Source organism: Nicotiana tabacum, chromosome 18 (genome assembly GCF_000715075.1).
Source record: "Nicotiana tabacum cultivar K326 chromosome 18, ASM71507v2, whole genome shotgun sequence".
Classification (NCBI taxonomy): Eukaryota; Viridiplantae; Streptophyta; class Magnoliopsida; order Solanales; family Solanaceae; genus Nicotiana; species Nicotiana tabacum.
Genome location: NC_134097.1, coordinates 118,484,321 through 118,500,051, shown reverse-complemented (window position 1 = coordinate 118,500,051; position 15,731 = coordinate 118,484,321). Strand labels below are relative to the sequence as shown.

Genomic DNA, 15,731 nt, shown 5'->3' with positions numbered 1-15,731 from the left:
CTCAAAACAAGCTCTGGCAGGATGTGATAGCTGTGACTGGCTCGGGCCAGGTATGTTGGACTGACCTCTGAAAGCACCGCGCGCAAGAGGCGCGCTAGATATCGAAGGTGCATAGTAAGGCTCCTGAGGCCTAGGAGGAGCTGGAATACCACTGGCTGCTGGAAGATCTGAATGAACAGGGCGACATATATAACCCCTACCATGACGACCTGCAGCTGGGGCACGGGCACCGGAATAATGGCCCAACTCTCGAGACCTCTTGGCCTCCCTCTCCTCTCTCTCCCTAGCATGCATACCCTCAATTCTCCTAGCAATGCTCACCACTTGCTGATAAGAAATATCCATCTCCAACTCACGATCCATGCTAGACCTGATGCTAGGAATAAGGCCCTCAATAAACCGGCAAACCCTCTCGCAAACAGAAGAAACCAAGGCCGGTGCATGCCTAGCCAAACTAGTGTAATAGACAGCATACTCAGAGACAGTCATAGTACCCTGGTGCAAATGCCCAAACTCTGCCTGCCATGCATCCCTGAGGCTCTGAGGAACATACTCTCTCAGGAACAAATCTAAAAACTAAGTCCAAGTTAGTGAAGCAGCCTCATCCGGACTATCTAACTCATAGGTGCGCCACCACTCATAGGCAGCTCTTCGAAGCTGAAAAGTAGTGAAGGAAACCCCGCTCGATCCTGATATACCCATGGTACGGAGAATACGGTAACACTCATCTAGAAATCCCAGAGCATCATCCGATGCTAGACCATTGAATACATGAGGCTTGTACATATTGAACCTCTCAAACCTCAGCTGCTCATCCTCGGAAGCCGCTGCCTTGTCCTCGGGCTTATCTCGGACTGCAGGGTATACGGGAATAATCTCAAGGACTTGCTCAATATGCACTCGCTGCTCAGGAGTGCGGGTGGTGGGAGTCTGTGCTCCTCCCCCGGCCTGAGACGTAGCTGCAGCAAGGGGAAGCAACCCTGAGCCAAAGTGGTGTGCATGCTCAAGAACTGTGCCAGAGTCTCCTGAAGTGCTGGAGTAGTAGTAGCAGTAGGCGTATCAGGTGCCTGGACTCCGGCTGGAACTGCGGGCAGTACCTTAGTGGCAGCTCGCGCAGGTGCTCTGGCTGCACAACGTATGCATCCTCAGCCTCTACCCCGACCCCGGCCTCTGACGGCTACTGTAAGGGGCGCGGGTGCCTGATCATCTCGGGCAACGCGTGTCCTCACCATCTGTGAGAGAATAGAAGACAGAAGTTTAGAATTGTAATGTCAAAAATCTCGCACGACAAGGAAATCAAATGAAGTGGAATTTTTTCCTAATAGTTACATAGCCTCTCGTAGATAAGTATAGACATTTCTGTACCGATCAGCGAGACTCTAATAAACCGGTATGTGATTCATGACTCCTATAAACCTAGATCTCTGATACCAACTTGTCACGACCCCGGTTTGCCCTCCGTGAACTATCGTGACGGCACCTAGTCTCTACGACTAGGTAAGCCTAAAATGCGGAAGATAAACCAAATTTGCAGAAGAAAAGAAAACAATATAAAATAGAAATAGTGTAATAAAACAGCATTTCAAAGTGTCACTCAGCATATACAGTACCAATGCTCATAAACTAATACAGTTTTCCCAAAATCCGGAAACCCATAAATCACAAGCTACGAATATAATAAAAAGGCTCTAACTTTGGAATATCTACATCAACAGAAAAGATAGAAGGGTTATCACTAGAAGATAGCATGGAAAGGGACTCCTCGGTCTGCGGACGCGACAGATATACCTCGAAGTCTCTGGAGAAGTCACCTCGCCTCAAGGGCAATAAGACTGAGTCGAAGTACCTGGATCTGCACATGCAAGACAACGTAGAAAGGGCATGAGTACACCACAGCGGTACTCAGTAAGTGCCAAGCCTAACCTCGATCGGGTAGTGACGAGGAAAGTCAGGGCCCTACTGAGGTTAAATAAATATAAGAGATGACAGAATAAGATAAGCAGTACAATTGAAAACTGATAGTAAGAATTTAATACAGGACAATAAGGAATACAATAACCGGAACAGAGATAAAGACAATCACAAGGAAATACCACTCTGAATAAGGAAAATAACCGGGGATCTCTCAGTATCCTCAATATATATATATCTTGGTATCCCGAGGATCTCTTGGTATCCTCAATGTATGCTAGGGATCTCTTGGTATCCCGAGGATCTCTTGGTATCCTCAATATATGCTAGGGATCTCTTGGTATCCTCAATATACGTTCCAGAGATCTCTGGGTATCCCACACCTCCGCTCAAGTCATAAACGCGTACAGGGGATCTCCCGGGATGCTGTCCCGTAGTCACAAAATAAAACACATAGCAGCAACACAAATAATACTCAATTAAGCTAAATTTCGTACCAAGTAAAACAGGTAACTCTAACCTAACATGCTTCACATAATATAATTAAGGCAGGGTAAGCAATTAAGTCAGTTAAACATGTTTTCCTAAGCTAACAGTAGGCTTAAATTTACAAGTAGTATAAAACAGGGGGAAAAGGAACATAGTAGAAATTACTTAAAGAAAATCGGGTTTTCAACAATTAGCTCAAGTACGCACTCGTCACCTCACGTACAAGGCATTTTAATTATCAAATATATCAAATCCTAAGGGGAAGGTCCCCCACACCAGGTTAGGCAAACCACTTACCTCGAACCAGCTCAAATCAATCCGAAACCACGCTCTTGCCACGAGTACTCGACTCCAAATGGCTCAAATCTAGTCAATTCAATTTCATAATATAAATAACACTTCAAGTAACTAATTCTATAAAGAAATTCTAAGCTAATACACGAAATTAGGTAAAATGACCAAAATGCCCCTCAAGCCCACGTCTCAGAATCAGGAAAAATTTACATTTCTAGAATCTTCACACTCTCACGAGTTCATTCATACCAAAAGTACCAAAATCGAACCTCAAATGATCACTCAAATCATCACTCAAAGGTCTCTAATTAGTCAAGCTCTAACCCCCAATTTACCAGATTTTCCTTAATTTTTCATGCTTAAATTGATAAAAATCATTCGAATAATGAGTTTAGGGACCAAAGACCTTACCACAATGAACTCCTCTAAAAATCCCTCTTGTAAATGCTCCCAAAGGCTTCTTTCCGTTTGAAAAGAGGTGAAAATAGCTCAAATTCATGAAGACAAGTATTTATATGTTTCTACCCAGTTAATCCGCTTCAGCGGCCCTGTCTGCGGTCCCGCTTCTGCGAGGACATGGTCGCATCTGCGATATTTCACTTAAAGCCCTGCTTCCGCACCTGCGGTTAACCTTGCGCAGATACGGGGTCGTTTCTGCAGTGAAGCTCCCGCTTCTGCGGTCCCTGCTGGCTTCTCCCTTTTCCGCTTTTGCAATGGCGATGCCGTTTTTGCGGCTACGCACCTGCGGGACCCAACCGCAGGTGCGGTTATGACAGAAAATCAGCAGCTGAAGTTGCTCAAACTAATTCTAAATTCTTCTGACAACCTTCCGTAATCAACCCGAGGCCCCGGGGACCTCAACCAAAGGTACCAACAAGTCTAATACTACTGGCCGAACTTGTACCAATCCTTAAAACACCTAAAAAAAACATCGAAACAACGAATCAACCGCGAATTCAAACCTAAGAACTCCAAAATTCTAAAAATACGCTTTCGATCAAAAAGTCTATCAAACCTCGTCCGAACGACCTAAAATTTTGCACACACATCACATTCAATACTACGGAGCTACTCTAACTTCCGAAATTCCGTTCCGACCCTCGGATCAAAATCTCACTATAGAACCGGAAACTTCAAAATTTGACCTTTCGACATTTCAAGCCTAAATTAGCTACGGACCTCCAAAACACAATCCGATCACGCTCCTAAGCCTCGAAATCACCCAACGGAGCTAACGAAACGATCGAATTTCCATTTCGAGGCCATCTTCACACTGTTTCGACTACGACCAACTTTCCAACACTTAAGCTCTCATTTAGGGACTAAGCGTCCCAAAATTCTCCGAAACTCACAACCGAACATCTCGGCAAATCAAAATAGCAGAAATAAATACATGGAAGGCAGTTAATAGAGGATCGGGGTGTAAATTCTTAAGACGACCGATCGGATCGTCACAACAAGTAAAAAAAATATTAATTACAAAGCATAGAAGAAAGTCTAATATGTTGAATGACCAAAGATATAGATAAATGTATAATGGTCAAAATGCCCCTCTCATTACTCCCTCTGTCCTATATTAGTAGTTGTTAAGGTTACTAAACATATTTTTCCCAAAATACTTGTCAACTATATAAACAATATATATAGAGTGCACATATATTGAAATTAGAAATAAGAGTAAATTTGTCAAGAAGTTACTTCTTATTTATGATTTCTTAAATAATTTATTAAGAGATTTCACTACTAAAAAACAACAAATTTGTGACCGTCAAATCAGTCGAAAATCGATTTTTTCGACCGATTTGCGACTGAAAAGAGTCAGTCAGAAAACACGTGGTCGCAATATATTTGCGACTGAATCAGTCAAAAAATTGCGACGGATTCAATCGCAAATTGAAAGAAGCGGGTACATTTGAAATTAAGTAATTTGCGACTGAATTAGTCGCAAATTTAGCGACTGATTCAATCACTGACCAGAGTTAAAAAATAAATATAAATAAAAAGTTTCGATTGATTCCGTCAAAAAATTAAAAATAAAATTAATTTTTAATTAATTATTCTGAGTGAAACAATCGTAAATATTGATTATTAATTAATTAAAAATATCGAAAATTATCCATTTGCGACTGATTCAGTCGCAAAAATTAATTAAATATTGTTAGAAATTTTCAATTTGCGACTGAATCAGTCGCAAAGCTAGATAATTCCTGGTGATATTTGTGTTGGATTCAGTCACAAATCGTGGCATTTTTAGGCAGAATCCTACTGTATTTCTAATTACCCACCTGCCAAATAAAACAACCAACCAAACACCTAACAATTAACCAAAAACCTAATATAACAATCCAAAATTCAATATTTATCACAAGCAAACAATAATATTTATAACAATTCAACCAACTAATGAAACAACAAACTATCAAACAACATAAATTAAACATGTCTCTAACTTCAACTCTAAAACATTCAAATAGCCTATTCAGATTCAATCTCCTCCTCAAACTCAGACTCCGTTGCAGCTCTTTTCTTGCTTTTATTTTTTAACAATTTTTAGATCAAAGCCTGAGTTTCTTGAAGTTCTTGCGACATTTGATCCACTCTTTGACGCATAGATTCCATGTCTTCCTGGGAAACTGATGCCCCAGTGAATAATTCTGTTGGTGGACGACTAGAGGATGGCTATCACGACCCAAAATCTCACTTGTCGTGATGGTGCTTATCGTGGAACTAGGCAAGCCTTAACTCGACATCTCAACACAGTAGAACTTTCAAATAAAGATGGAAGCAGTTAATATTAAAGAAATCCTTTTAAAATTAGAATATAACTCCAAAATTACTATACAATCCATCCCCAAAACCCGGTATCACTGAGTGCATGAGCATCTAAATGATAATAACATCCGACTGATAAAACACTGTCTGGAAATACATAACAGTACAACATGAAAGGAAAAGAGAGTCAAGGTCAGCGAACGTCATGCAACTACCTCAATAGTCTCCTGAGTCTGACTCCTCAATCAGCAACCGCTGTGACCAGAAGTGTCTGGATCTGTACACGAGGTACAGGAGGTAACGTGAGTACACCAACTCAGTAAGTAACAGAAATAAATAAGGAACTCAGAAGTAGTGACGAGCTATACAATAGAGTTATCTCAATAACTTTCAAATAAGAGTAGTTGTACTTTCAGTTTAACATTTCAAGTCACATCAGTCCGTACTCAATAAACCAGATATCAAATTTGACTGAGCAGTAAATAATATCTTTCAATAATTTTTAAAATAGTGATATGACATCTGCGATGCAACAGTAATGAAGTAAATGTATTTTCTCAGACTAACAGTCACTCTGTCCTCTCATTCACTCCAACCTCACAATCACTCATTCCTCACATTCACTCATTCCTCTCAGTCGCTCAGCACTCGGCACTCGCACTCAGTAGGTACCTGCACTCACTGGGGGTGTGTACAGACTCCGGAGGGGCTCCTTCAGCCCAAGCGCTATAACAAGCCACCTCGTGGCATAAATCACTCAGGCCCTCGGCCTCACTCAATCATACATCAGTAACAACATGATGCGGCATGCAGTCCGATCCCATAAATATCCTCACAGATCAGGCCCTCATCCTCACTCAGTCATAAATTAATAACAACATGTTGCGGTATATAACCCGATCCCATAAATATCCTCACAAATCAGGCCCTCGGACTCACTCAGTCATTAATCTCTCCAGTCCCTCGGGCTCTCAAAAATCATATAAACAGCCCAAACAGAGGTAATGTCATATATCAACAATGAACAGCAAGAGACGGAGGCATAATAAGCAAAAAAAGTTATGACTAAGTACAAAACAGCAATTAGCAGCTAATTCAGTAAATGCACGACCTCGTAGGTCTCAACAGTGATCACATAAGGCCTAAACATGATTCTAACATGAAGTACAATCATTTTTTATGAAAATAGAGGGAACATGTATTAAACAGTAGACCAATTAATTCCACATACACTGTTCATAGACGTTGTTCACAGGTATTGTTCACTGCTGTAGAAAAATCAGCAACTTCCAAAGAGAAAAATTCAACAGCTTTTTTTTTATTTTATCCGTTAACTTTCTGAAATCCACCCGAGGCCCCCGTAACCTCAACAAAATACACCAACAAGTCCTAAAACATCATACGAACTTAGTCGAAATCTCAAATCACATCATAAAATGCTAAAACCGTGCATCACACCCCAATTCAAGCCTAATGAATCTAAGAACGTCCAACTTCCATATTCGATGCAAAAACCTATCAAATCAAGTCCGAATGACTTCAAATTTTGCATACAAGTCATAAATGACATAACAAAGCTATGAAAATTTTCAGAACTGGATTCAGACCCCAATATCAAAAAGTCAAACTCTCGGTCAAACTTTCCAAAAATCTTTTATTTTCCAACTTCCGCCAAAATGCGCCGAATTATCCTACAGACTTCCAAATCCGAACATGTGTCTAAATCCAAAATCACCATACGAAACTATTGGAATAATCAAAATTCCATGCCGAGGTCTTTTTCTCAAAAGTCAAATCTTCGGTCAAATGGTGATAATTTGATCTAGGGACCTCTGAATTCGATTTCAGGGCATATGACCAAGTCCCAAATCACGATACAGAACTATAGAATGGTCAAAACTTTTATTCGGGTTCGTTTACTCAAAATGTTGGCCGAAGTCAACTCAGTTGAGTTTTAAAGCTCTAGTTCACAATTTAATCCATTTTTCACATAAAAATCTTTCGAAAAATTATACGAACTGCGCACGCAAGTCGAGAAATTATTTATACCACTTTTCAAGGTCTTAAAATATTGAGATGATTATTTAATTCAAAGATGACATTTTGGGTCATCACAATGGCTGTACTCCAATCCCGCAAACTCTGCCTTTATTTTATTATTTTCACGAGAAATAAAGAAAAGAAAGTAAAAGAAGTAAGAAAACAAACAAGCAAATTTCAAATTAATACCAAAATAGATAATTATATGATATTTATACCTTTATTCACGCCACCAGCTGCTTGTGTCCAAATTGCAGTCATATCCTCTGGGGTCGGCTAAGTTCTTTCAGGTTGAGTTTGTTGCCATGTATCAAGATCAATATGATACTTGTCCTAAAATAAAAATAATACACGTTATATAAATAAAATAAACCAAGAAGAAAAAATAATATAATGTTGGTGTTTGGATTATACAAATATCTCTAAAGTACGCGGTTCGATTCATCCTTCTCTTGTGCCATCCTTCTTCTTCTTATGAGTCTCTGCAAAGACCTCAGCATAAATCACATCTCCCCCACGTTCCTTTTCCTGAAAATTAAGCTTTAATTATATATATGTTCAATTTGCATACTTGTAAAACTAAGAATATTTTATATTGAAATTACCATTCTCCAACGATGGGCTGCAAAACTAATAAACTTCCAGTATGAAATGCTCCACCCTTAGTAGAAGCTCTGTTTAACTTTGCTTGTTCACTCTTCTTCTTCCACTCAAGGGTGTTCCACTTCACCAAGAGCTGATTCCAGACATCTTCACGTATCCAATTAGGCATTTTGCCACCTTTCCTAGCAACATGATGTATATTTGTTATCAACTTCTATGCTTTCTTCTCGAAGTTATCATGCACCAGATTTTCAAATGTTGGCTGCCATACGCACTTAACTTACAAAATTGAATAAAAAATATTAGACGAATGAGGATAAATATTAATAAAAATTAATTTATCTTACCTTAAATTGTTGCCACATATTCATTTTGATCTGGTATGGTATCTATCTCCAAGAATTCCATGGCTCGTCAAAAAATGTCTTCATAGATTCCATCACCATATGCGCGACCTGAAAGGATGGCAAAAACCTGCATTTAATTTTAACATATAAAATGTCATTAAATTCATTACATGCAAAATTTTATTGGAAGTTTTTAAAAGGAAATTGAATAAAAACTCACCCAACGTCACGGGGAATGATAATCGGCCGATAAAGATGATCGTACTGTACAGTCCCTCTAGTACAATGTCTCACGGTACCAGCATTTGTAGACGTAATAGTAGATGGGGATGCAGCTGCGTGAGAGCCTCCAATAGCCAAGTTAGATATACTTGGAGTGGATGATGCTGGAGATGATAATTGAGTGGGCAATGTATGAGGCACAAAAGATGAACCACCATGCTGGCTACTATGATGGCTCGGGGACAATCGATGGTGAGCTGTCGATCTGACTAGCAGGACCACACGAGGAAGAAGCTGGGAAATGAGGCGTGGGTATTAAATTAATGGTGGTCGAAGTTGAGCCACCATGAGAAGGCATGGAGTACTACTGAAGCGAGCTAGATGTCAGAAGGACTTTGAAAAAGTCAGATGACTGTGAAGCTAGCATGGAAGGACGAAGAGGTATAGGAAGAGGGCTCATATTTGGTATAGATTGAGGAAACTGACTTGATCTAGGTAAAGTGTGTTTCTTCTTCTTAGAGTTTTTTATTTTTTTTACCGCGAGAATCCATCTGTGTAATAAATTTGGAAACGATAATAAGCTTAACTTCTTAAGTTGAATCATTAAATTTGGAAAAGTAATCATTAAGTTTGAATTAGTTGCTAAATTTATCAAAAGTTACAAATCATACCACATAAATCTACCCATTCAGAGCACTTTATGCCAGAACAATTATGCACTGTGAATGGAGATAAGAAGAGGACTAAATATTCAAACGTGTAAATGTCAATAATTCAACATCAATCCTATAAAGCAGTACACGTTAAAGAATCAAAGCGATGAACTTCTTCAATATCAAAATTGTCTATAAGATATCTAGACCGTCTGACCTTGTCTACTTTTCATAATAAGTCATGTTGACATCTTTATGTATATGTCAACAACTTTATGCCTTATATAATATACTTATAATATGGTTCTATAATTATACAATGGACAAATACTGATGTTCACCCTAAAATAGCTTATGAAACAAACATAAGATGAAGGAAATTTGTTTCCAAACATCACTTTCCAAAAATTCATTCTCAGTGAAATGGTAAGTATAAACTTCAAGCTAAAACAAAATCACTAACTCTAATTAAGTAGTTTAGCGGAATTCACCTCAAAAGCAGCTGCATATTTTAACTTTAAATGAGTGCCAGCCATTAGCTTTTACCCATCGCCCTTACTATTCAGGACATAGTGAAATAGTGAATTCCCTTGTCTTTCTCATCTTCTGTCTTTTCCAACATAGCAATAGAATCGAAATGGATTTCACTCAACAGTTAAGAATGACAGAGAAGTACACAATCATAAAGTTATAGTTTACCAAAAAATACATGAATTGCATGTAATTTTGCTATTACTCCAATAAAGCTATTTATTCATTCTTCGTCCATCTTTAATAAACTTTCAGATAAACAACGTCTTCATGCAAAGATGGAAAAGTTTCAAGAAAGTTATTAAAAATGATTACTTGAGTAGTAACTGTAATCTTGTCTCAGTTTACAAGAGTAGCAAAAAATCATTCGAATAGCAAAAAAATAAGATGAAGGAAAGTTTATAAAGCAACTGTTGAAGGATCGATATTCTACCTTTTCTTGCATCTATCAACTATAGTTGGTTGGATTAGAATTTTAGTGGTAGATGAACTATTATGAACCTTTATCATTGGAATGCTTTTTGAGAATGTCCTGAAGTTATGAGACTTCTCTTAATTACTAAAGCAACCTAATAAACCTTACGATTTCAACTCACTCCTTGGATGCTGACTTTTGAAAAACCATCCAAACTATATGCAAGCCATAGGCGCCAAACAATTAAATAAGATTTGATAAGACTGAGCCCCTAGCTTATCAGAGAGCATAAATCGGGCAAATATACTTAGAATTCTAGGATTTTCTCAACTGAATCACTACCATAATTCTAAGATTTCATATATTTCATCACTATCTACTGTCATTGTAAAGCTAAGTTTGCTCACCCAACATCAATAGTACAACACATTAATCAATAATAAATGCGAGTAATAAATCCATAAACATACATATAATTAAACCCATTAATTTAATTGGAAGAAATTTATAGAGTTGAGAAATGAAAAAACTAGGGTTGTCGGCGTAAGAGCCAATACATACCAGTCTTATGATTCCCTGTTAAGTTTTCTCTACAGCACTGGTAAGAGCAGCCACTGTTAGTCGTCTCACTCACTCTAACGTACATGAAAAATTATACTACAAAACAGAATGAAAAAATATTTGTTCTGCAGCGAGAGCGGAAACAATTCCCACCCGCAATAGCTATGAGGAGACATAGATTCATAGAACAACAAACTAATGAAAACAAATTAACTTACCGGAGTATGTTGGAGGGAGATTTCCGGAGAATTGGGGAGTTCTAGGAGTCTTTGATTTGGGGAAATAGCTAACCTTTGGGAGTATTTGATTTGGGAAAAACCTAAGCCGTAAGAAGAGTGCTTCTTTTTCTCTTTTTGTTAAGTTAAATTTCACAACAAGAAAAAAAATGGCGCTTAAATTTTCTGAAAATTTTAACTTTGCGCTGCAAATTTAGTGCGAGATTAGCGGGAAATATATTCCACGCCAAACTAATCCGCGACTGATTCCATATCAAAAACTAGCGATTCTTTCGGTCGCAATTTAAAAAAAATAATTTGACCAAAGTTTAATATTTGTGCCTGTAACATACGCAAATGGTCAAATAAAATTATTTGACTTTTAGTTTCCGATTGAATCCGTGCAATAATTTATCCCGGATTTTTATGCGAGACGTTGCGACCAATGTTATCGGAAAAATAGTTCAAACAATAAAAAAAATATAACAAATATTATTTTTGAAAATTCCGATTGAATCAGTCGCAAATTTGTGACTGATTCTTTCGGTCACAAATATTCAGTCGCAAATCAGTTGTTTCTTAGTAGTGTTTGCAAGAAAAAAATGACAATTAAAAATGGACCAAATAAAGTAATTAATACTCGTCCATTCTTAGTTAGTTGTCATGCATACTAGAAAGAGTTGTTCTTAGATACTTGTCAATTTAGAAAATCAAGAGAGAATTAATTATTGTTATTGTTATTGTTATTGTTATTATTATGATTATTTTACAATTTTACCCTTAGTTATTAAGAGCCACACAGATAGAAAATTAATAAGGGATAGATTAGTCATATTATTCTTCTATTAGTTTTTTTTAATGGGCGCGTAGAATCTTATCACGATAACTAAATGATAAATGTGGGAGTAGTAAATAGTAATGAAAAAGGAGACAAGGTCCAAATTTACTGACAGCAAAATTGGTGTGGTCTTTTATTTAATACTAATAAAATAACAAATAGTCCTATTTACTAATACTTTGTTTGGATCATCGTTACCTATTATTTTATAATGTATTGTATTGTATTGTTTTATGAATACAAGGTTTGGATATATAAAATTTTTATGTTTAGTTTAACTGTATCATATTGTCTTATAATTGATAAATTTACTAAAATACCCTCAAATGCCATAGCACAAATTTTCAACTATATTGTTTAATTAAATATATGTAAATATAGATCTTCAAACCAGATGTCGTTGCAAACAAACATGACAAGCTTATGTTAAACTTTAAACCATGATTTTAACTTGGTAAATTATATTAGCAGAATATACAGCTTAATAAAAAATGAAAATCTTCAAAACTAGAAATAGTTGTAGCACAATAAGGAGAACTAAAAAAAATGGTCATGAACAAAAAAAAAAAGTACTTCTAGTTTCAAAATAAGGGCAAAAATCTGAGTAAATTAAGTTGTCAATCAACAAAAAGTATTCAGAGAACATAGATTGAGATAAAAAGATACAAAAAAAAAAAAAGAGAGAGAGAAAACGAACCAAAAAGTTGGACGAAGAAAGAAGAAAGATAAAGTACGGTATTTGGGTGGATTAAATAAGTAAAAAGATAGAGGATAAGATTAAATTATGGAGTAATAAGTAGGGGCATAATTAGAAAGAAAATTAGGAATCAATCACACCACACCAAATCGGTTGTTTCATAAAATGAGACTTTCATTGTTCCGCAAAAATGAATTTAACAATACAATCAATTTTAAATAAAGAATCAAAACAAACTGTTAGAATAATAACATTTTAATATTAGAATAAAATATGCCATGATCTCTTATTAATTACCCCATGATCTTGTAAACAACCATAACTCTGATGTACTCCATGATGTAGAAAATAGTCATATAACTTTTTTGTAAGTACTCTCCTATGTTATATCACTAATTACACACTAATTCATCCATTGTAGCATGTTCCCCGCTGTCTTTCAATTTAATCCAAGGAAGAATTTAAACACCTATAAATAAGAGTTTTTCTTCCATAATGTGGCGTGTAAAAAAATTATAGAGGGCTCAACAAAATGAGGTTAAATTGTAAAAAAAAAATTATATTTGTTGAAGGAAGGTATTCATCTGGATGGACATTTGGACTCAACAACTTGTCCAGAGGTTGTTCGAGTCATACGACATGATCGGGCTGTTGTATCCTGGGGGAGACAAGTCAAGAGGATTACTGTTGGACCAATGAAGAATTTGCTGCAACTGGGCTTGAATCTCCTTAAAGAGAGCGAGATATCTGGGCCTCAGCCTGAAGATATTTTATTTTTTTATTTTATTTTTCAACTGTAATTGTATTTTCAACAATAATTTTAGGGAGATTCAAATTTTTTATGCAATTAAAAAAATAGCGAATATCAAAGTTTGTTCACTCTCTTTATGAGATAAAAAGGTAAAAACTTTTCTACTTGCTTAACTAAGGAAAGGTAAAATTTACCTTATATTATCATGACTATGTGATTTTATTATTATGAATTATTATAATTCTAGAAATAGTGGGAGTAAAATAAATAAAAAATTCCTCCTTGGAAATTTTGAATATTCATGCATGAGTGAAAGTTGATTAAATTAAAAAAGTGTGATAAGTGCATTTATCATAAGTTTTGGAATAATTCACGCGTTATTATTTTCCTCTATGTTTATGATCTATTAATATTTGGTGCTAACTAGAATGTTATTAGAGAAACTAATAGCATGCTTAATAGCCATTTTGACATGAAAGATTTGGGTGAGACAAATTTTATTTTTTGAATAAAAATTATTAGAACATGTAGTAGAATTTTCCCTAACCTATCACATAATATTGAGAAAATTTGAAAAATATATTTTTTGATTGCAAATATGTTATAACTCCTTTTGATTCAAGTTTTCACTTACTTCCTGTGCAAAATGCCACTGAAGTGATAAATCAAAAGAAATACGCCAGCTTAATTGGAAACTTGAAATATGTGACTGATTGCACTAGGCCTGATATTGCATACGCAGTAGAAGTTCTTAGCACGTTTACAAGCAAGCCAGATAATGAATATTGGCATGTCATAACAAGAGTTATGAGGTATTTACTTGGTATAAAAAACTATGGCATGTTTTATAAATAATACCATGATGTACTCGAAGGCTTATGATGCATATTGGAATACTTCATATGGTGATTCCTGTTCTGTCACGACCCAAAAATCACAAGTCGCGATGGTACCTAACTCAACCCGCTAGATAAGCCAATTAACAGAAAATACAACTCAACTGAAATCATAAGAAAATAGAGAATAGGTAACTGAACATTTACAAATTTACGCAAGACTTGATAGTATAACTCATAAGCTTGTAGGACTTGGAATTTACAAAGCTGGTACGAACAAATACACGTTCTGTTTGAAAGATACATAAACAGAATAACAAAACCTAAGTTACCAAGGACAAGAGGCAACTATATCCAGAATGCGCGAACATCTTCAGAATCAGCACACGACATCATCGGCATCTCAACTCCAGAAATCTGTACACATCGTACAAAAGTGTAGTATCCGTACAACTGACTCCATGTACTGGTAAGTATTTTGTCTAACCTCGTCGAAGTAGTGATGAGGCTTTTAGTTAAAAGATGATTATTGTTATTACTGTACATTAGGATAACAGTATAGATAGTTCAAAATATAACAAATACAAGTACCATATACAACTCTGCGAGACAATCAACTATTTACTAGAAGGAAACACAGTAGAAGAGTTACATTCATTCTTGGTATGAGAAGTCTATCCAAAATATCAAGTCAAATGGCACGGTAACACCTTTCGTGCTTCTATCTCTTCCTTACCATGTATAAATATTTTATGTGTCAAATCAATTAGCATGGCAACACTCTTCGTACGTTCAACTCATGCTTCCAAATGTATGTATAGCAGAACCAACCAGATGACGAAAATACTGATAACAGGAATTACAAAGTAGGAAACACGCAAGTAACAACAATGGACAAGGATATAATTGAGGGAAACAGTAAAAGACAAAGCGGAAAGCACGTGAGTGATAACAACAATTGGAAAACCAGGAATATCAACTTCAATTAACTAGCACAATGGAGACCTAAGTACAAATATAACAAAAAAGAAGGAAACACAAGATCTTTACAAGTTAACAAGTAAGTGCATGAATGACTATCATGTTTGAAGGCTTATACTAAAGTGCAATAAAATAGATACGACATGAGTATAATTATAAAAGCAAGAATTAGGCATGGTATTTGCAAGTTAAGCAAGTAGAAGGTATGAGCAATACAACAACAATTGAGATAGAGATCAATGACAGAACAATAGCTACAAGTCACATCAGATCTATAATTATGATAATAACAGTTCAAGGTAAAGACATGAACGTATACACAGAAGACTGATATCAAACATAATGCATGTCCCTCATCCTCGCTCGCACGAAAACACACATCGTCCCATGACCTCACAATGACACACAATCATAATAATATAAATGAAATGGCACGGCATCACCCTTCGTGCTTTTACTCTCTATATGTGGCACGGCATTACCCTTCGTGCTTTACACTCTCCCTCACTTGATAATGTATAACAATGGCACGACATCACCCTTCGTGCTTTACACTCTTCCTTACCAAGTATATG

General features: G+C 36.4%; 1 long non-coding RNA gene across 26 annotated transcripts; it reads right to left on the bottom strand.

Annotated features, from left to right (window-relative positions):
* Positions 1 to 1,715: 1,715 nt before the first annotated feature.
* On the bottom strand, positions 1,716 to 11,348 carry LOC107825590 (uncharacterized). 26 transcript variants are annotated; one of them, XR_012702271.1, is made up of 8 exons: positions 10,839 to 11,348; positions 9,823 to 9,941; positions 8,677 to 9,229; positions 8,457 to 8,583; positions 8,112 to 8,291; positions 7,921 to 8,034; positions 7,725 to 7,839; positions 5,480 to 5,743 (listed from the first exon to the last, which is right to left on the bottom strand). It is a non-coding gene; the product is annotated as an uncharacterized LOC107825590 (long non-coding RNA). The 26 variants fall into 26 exon arrangements; XR_012702272.1 differs by having other exon boundaries at positions 9,823 to 9,937; XR_012702267.1 differs by having other exon boundaries at positions 8,677 to 9,941; positions 10,839 to 10,934; positions 11,057 to 11,348.
* Positions 11,349 to 15,731: the final 4,383 nt, after the last annotated feature.